We start from the raw sequence: 5,983 nt of genomic DNA, 5'->3' as shown, positions 1-5,983 counted from the left end.
TTCCTGAGCCAGGGGACAAAAGTGATAATTAAGTAGGATGCAATTTAGTTGGAATCTTCCCTGACCTTAATCCCATAAACAGTTGCCTCGGTAAGGGCAAAGTCTACAGGCCCTAAAACAGGGTACAAGCTTCCCTAAAACATATTAGAGAGAAGCACTTTCAACAGGACCTTATTGCAGGATCCCTAAAAAAAATTCAAAACAAGGAGATTTACATGTTATTCACCTTATCATAATTTCAGAAATATTTTACTAAAAAAAAAGAGTCGTGACGTCTACAACACCTTAAGACGTTGACGTTTGCAACACCTTAAGAACAATGATTATAAGTGTATTAATATTCTCTCTGATTTTAAGGGAAAAGTGATGCAGGAAGAGGAAGATGGGTGGGCGTACGTTCCCAGAAATCCCCAGAACGTCAAAAGGGAAGTGGCGGCTTTGAGTGGAAGACTAACGGAGAGCTTCTACGGTTGTGCCAAAGGAAAAAAAATGTTCCTAAGAAAAGAGTATACAAAGTTCTGTTCACCAAAGCCTGGAACCCAAAGGTGTCCCTCCAAAGCTGTATACGACAGAGAAAACGCGAACTGAAAGCAGAAACGGGTCCCAAGGGGCCAGGCGCCCCCTCCTCCTAGGTACGCAGGTCAGACAGAACTAGGGCTGACCCACAGGTAATTCAGCCCTCTCCCAACGCCCGCCGCCGCCGAGGATCCCACGGAGCCGCCCCCGCTCCCATCGCCGTGGCGACCGCCGGAGCCACGCAGCACCGCCCCTTCCTCGCGACGTGGCCCCGCCCCCTCAGAACCCGGAAGCGGGAGTCTCGCGCCTGCTGAGCGGCCGTTGGGGAGTGGGGAGCGCGCCGGCCCGGGAGTGGGGAGCGCGCCGGCCCGAGCTCGCTCGGCCACGCGCCCCGCCCCTCAGAGGCCGGCCTCCTTCTCTCTCCGCACGGCCTGCTGCGCCCGCGGGTCCCGAGCGCTTGATCGCCCGCCCCGACCGGAACCCAGCCGCCTCCACGGCCCGCGCTCGTACTGGAGCGAAGAGCGGCCTCTGGAAGGAGGGGAAGGGACGTGGGGGCGGCCACGGCAGGTGAGGGTGGGCGAAGACCTGGGAAGCGGCTGGGTGTGCGGTATGCGGGGTTGTAGGTGTGTGTATGGCGCGTGGCTGCTTTGGTTGGTGTGACTTTGTGAGTATGTTCTGAGTGGGCCGGTCCATGTGACCACTCACGTGATCACGTGCCCTTGTGAGTGTGTGTCTGGGGCCGAGTGTGGGCTGTGGGGTGGTCGGTGTGCTTGTGACCCTGTCTTTGTGTGGCTGTCACCAGTGGGACTGGCGGGGAGCTGTGTGTGTCTCCAGCGGGAGGTGGGGGCGGCAGAGGGCTTTACCGGGGCATCCTCCTGTAAACCCATCCTCGGGCTACACGACTGCAGCCCAGGAACATTTTTTTTTTCTCAACAAACTTTTAAGAACTCTGAGCAGAGGTCAGTAATTTTGGAGACAGCACCTCGGCCTGAAAGTGACAGATGTCTTTGTTGTTGCTGAGTGTGGGCCAGGCGTGAGGTTTGTGAACGGGGATGAGGAACAGAGCGGGACCGGAGTGTCTCATTTTCCTCTTCTCGTTTCCCTGGGGAGTTATAAGTTAGACATTTATGCTGCTTCCTTTGTCTCCACCTACACTGGTTCAGCTCCTTTTGGCACAAAGATTCAACAAATTGAGGAATAACTTTTTTTTTTTAATTTTTTTTTTTGAGACGGAGTCTCGTTCTGTCACCCAGGCTGGAGTGCAGTGGCCCGATCCCGGCTCACTGCAAGCTCCGTCTCCCGGGTTCACGCCATTCTCCTGCCTCAGCCTCCCGAGTAACTGGGACTACAGGCGCCCGTCACCACGCCCGGCTAATTTTTTGTATTTTCGGTAGAGAGGGGATTTCACCGTGTTAGCCAGGATGGTCTCGATCTCCTGACCTCGTGATCCGCCCGCCTTGACCTCCCAAAGTGCTGGGATTACAGGCGTGAGCCACCGCGCCCAGCCACTGAGGAGTAACTTAATAAGCTGTGTCCAAATTCCAAAAGCTTTTATACCAAGAGCGTGAGAAGAGATGTCACAGATACCAGGTAGGCAGCTTTTCCTCCTGTAAGGTTTAGAGATAATGCAATGAAGAAAAGAGGGATAGCTCTCCCCTGAAGAGATCTAAGAAAAGGATAGCTGTGTACTTCTGTGGTGAGGGATGGAGAGGTGCATTAAAAAGCCAGTTGCATCGCCCAGAGACTCTCAGCTTCCAATATTTTGTCATGGCTAATATTTATAATCACGGATTGTCCATAATGCATGTCAACTATAGATTGAAATAAAGTAGCAGAAACCTCTGACTAGTTATGCTGGTTATGTGACTTAAACATTGATAAAGGTGATTTTGTTGACTTTAAAGTGGCAGGTGGCCGGGCGCGGTGGCTCAAGCCTGTAATCCCAGCACTTTGGGAGGCCGAGATGGGCGGATCACGAGGTCAGGAGATCGAGACCATCCTGGCTAACATGGTGAAACCCTGTCTCTACTAAAAAATACAAAAAACTAGCCGGGCGAGGTGGCGGGCGCCTGTAGTCCCAGCTACTCCGGAGGCTGAGGCAGGAGAATGGCGTAAACCCGGGAGGCGGAGCTTGCAGTGAGCTGAGATCTGGCCACTGTACTCCAGCCTGGGTGACAGAGCAAGACTCCATCTCCAAAATAAAATAAAATAAAAAATAAAAAAAAATAAAGTGGCAGGTTCTTTTGAAGCCCTGAGCGATAGGGGCATAGTCACAACTGGCAGGTTTTTTTTTGTTTGTTTGTTTGTTTTTTGAGACAGAGTCTCACTCTGTCACTCAGGCTGGAGTGCAGTGGTGCGATCTCAGCTCACTGCAACCTCCGCCACGCAGGTTCAAGCTCTCCTGCCTTAGCCTCCTAAGTAGCTGGGATTACAGGCGCCCATCACCACGCCCAGCTAATTTGTTTTTGTTGTTGTTGTTGTTGTTTTGTTTGTTTTTTTGAGATGGAGTTTCGTTCTTGTTGCCCAGGCTGGAGTGCAATGATGCGATCTCGGCTCACCGCAACCTCTGCCTCCCGGGTTCGAGTGATTCTTCTGCCTCAGCTTCCTGCTTAGCTGGGATTACAGGGATGCGCCACCAAGCCCTGCTAATTTTGTGTTTTTAGTAGAGATGGGGGTGCACCATGTTGGCCAGGCTGGTCTCGAACTCCTGACCTCAGGTGATCCACCCCCCTCACCCAGCCTCCCAAAGTGCTGGGATTATAGGTGTGAGCCACCGCACCCGGCCACAACTGGCAATTTTTATTGTCCAGCAGCACAAGGGCCAGAGAAGACCGGGAGTCCACAGCACACCCTGAAGAGGGGTTTCCTTAGGCAAGATTGAGGCTAATATTGTGGCCCTTTTCCCACCGGCATGAACAGGTGCTTTCGTTTTTGTGAGGAACAAAATCATGAGAGATCAAATCAATTTTGAGCTCATGGTCCACATTCTTTCTTATTCAGTACTGACCAGTTTAGTCACAATCTCAGTTAACCTTTGCCGTATACAGAATATTCCTGTTATGACTTGGAAAAGTATACTCCCTTGGTGGATGAAAGAGAGCTAGGAGAACAAACTTTCCTATTCATACCACTCACAGCTGCTTTCCCTTTGCAGCAGTGATCTTTTTTTCCTTAGACGTCAGTTGGTCAGATGCAACATTTGGTATCCATTTTACCTTTCGTGTACTGCCAAACTAGCACAAGTGTTAAAATTACTTGTCTCTACAAAAATTTAGTCACAGCGAAGTGGAATCTCTCCATCTTGTAAGATTACTTTTAACACGTTGGCGTAGTGAAGTAGTTGTGAATTATTCTGAAGACTGTTGGTAAGGAACATCTTTCTATTTACTGCTATGGGAAAGAAGAGGATGACCGCATGAATATGTGTGCCTGTGTATGTGTATTTGTATGGTGGTTTGGTTTGTGCATTACAACTGATTCCAAAGCTATGAATGTTTTATTTTATCCCATTTTGTGACTCTAGAAGCACACTTTCTGGCTTTAGTTAGCTAAGGTGTTTTATAAATCTGTTAAGTAGATGTTATTTGCTAAACATGTTTTTTATTTCCCTCCTTTAGAGTAGATTGTTTCTAATAATGCAATACTAGGAAATGTCTCCATTAAGAAGTATTTAGATGATATAGGAGTATTTCAAGTCTGTCCAGGTAGAAAATATTCCAGAATTAAGTATATGTGCTAGTTGCTTTCAATTAAAAGTTATAATCAGCTTGGAGAAAGCCTATACTTAAAATGGCTTAGATTTTTTTTTTTTTTTTTTGAGACGTACTCTCACTCTGTCATCCAGGCTGGAGTGCAATCTTGGCTCACTGCAACCTCCGCCTCCTGGGTTCAAGCGATTCTCCTGCCTCAGCCTCATGAGTAGTTGGGATTATAGGCGGCCACTGCCATGCCTGGCTAATTTTTTTTGTATTTTTAGTAGAGAAGAGGTTTCGCCATGTTGGTCAGACTGGTCTTGAACTCCTGATCTCAGGTGATCCACCTGCCTCAGCCTCCCAAAATGCTGGGATTACAGGCGTGAGCCACCGCGCCTGGCAAAACTTTTTAACATATTAATTTTTTTTTGTTTTTTTGAGATGGAGTCTCGCTTTGTCACCCAGGCTGGAGTGCAGTGGAACGATCTTGGCTCACCACAACCTCTGCCTCCTGGGTTCAAGTGATTCTCCTGCCTCAACCTCCCAAGTAGCTGGGACTACAGGCGCGTGCCACCACACCAGACTAATTTTTGTATTTTTAGTAGAGACGGGGTTTCACTATCTTGGCCAGGCTGGTATTGAACTTCTGACCTCGTGATCCGCCCACCGCAGCCTCCCAAAATGCTGCGATTACAGGCGTGAGCCACTGTGCCTGGCCTTAACATATTAATATTTAAGATAAAATGGATATGCAAAGAATTATTTTCTTTATTTCAGTATGAATAACTATCTGTGCACACTAAGTTTCAATGTAAGACTGGATGATGATTTTCTTAGTACTTTGAAGCAACTTATGATTTTAACAAACTTCTCTAAAATTACCATCTTAGCTTTGAGAGGAGAGACCATTATCACAATGTCAAGGTTGTAAATCAAGTTTAGTGTTGGAATGTCTACATCTGCTGTCTCCTCTGGGTTCAGCTTAGTACGTCTCCAAGGTCACAGTTGAGTCTACTGAGGGCTCTGTGTTCCTGAGGGAGCAGATCTCGAGGGCCACCAAGGAAGAGTTCCATTGAGTTTAGAATCCCTGTTCCTTGCCAGTCCAGAGAACTCCCTCTAAAACAACAGTTCAGAGTCAGCCCGCGAGTTAGGTCCTGGAGTCTCAACCTCATGGTAGCCGTGCTACGATCAAGGCTTGCTCTTGAGGTAGAGGAAGTGGTACAAAGCAAATATTTGAATTCTTCCTGGTGGAATTTCCTCACTTGGCAATAAGAATCTGCAACAGGGAACTATAATTTCAGTTTCCTGTTATGACATAGCACAGATGCCTGAGCAAAGAGGGGCAGCCTTTTAGTTGAGGATGTTCAGCTAGACCAAAGCTCACAGATGCCAGGGTTAGGAGGATGGCCCAGTTCATTCTCCTTAGAATGTAGTTATTCATTTCATCAACAGATAATGCCTGCTATGTGCCAAGCACTGATCTGAGCTTTGGGGACACAGTGGTAACATAGTCACAGATGAGAAAACAAACTCCAAAAGGATCAAGACTTATCTAAGATCACAGAGCTATGAAAACCAGAAGTCACTAAGTTCACAACAAAAGACTACACATTTTTTCCTAAAGGCGAATGTTTCATTTTGTTGCTACTTATAGTGCCTTCAGGTTTACATTATGGATCTTTCAGAGGACCTTGTGTAACTTTTAATCATGTCCATATGAGTGACAAATTTGTCTGTATTTTTTTTTTTTTTTTTTTTTTTTTTTTTTTTTTTTT

General features: G+C 47.4%; 1 protein-coding gene across 2 annotated transcripts in view; it reads left to right on the top strand.

The window, feature by feature from the left end:
- Positions 1-778: 778 nt before the first annotated feature.
- SPG21 (SPG21 abhydrolase domain containing, maspardin) overlaps positions 779-5,983 on the top strand; it is a 29,238-nt gene continuing 24,033 nt past the window's right edge. The window contains exon 1 of one of the 2 annotated variants that reach the window (XM_017885101.1): positions 779-1,083. The gene's annotated coding sequence lies outside the window, so the exon portion shown is untranslated. Of the gene's footprint in view, positions 1,084-1,955; positions 2,107-5,983 lie in introns of those variants that run through there. The other variant, XM_017885102.1, reaches the window with a different exon arrangement.

This window comes from Rhinopithecus bieti, unplaced genomic scaffold (genome assembly GCF_001698545.2).
Source record: "Rhinopithecus bieti isolate Rb0 unplaced genomic scaffold, ASM169854v2 scaffold_13262, whole genome shotgun sequence".
Classification (NCBI taxonomy): Eukaryota; Metazoa; Chordata; class Mammalia; order Primates; family Cercopithecidae; genus Rhinopithecus; species Rhinopithecus bieti.
This window is presented reverse-complemented; position numbering and strand designations above follow the sequence as displayed.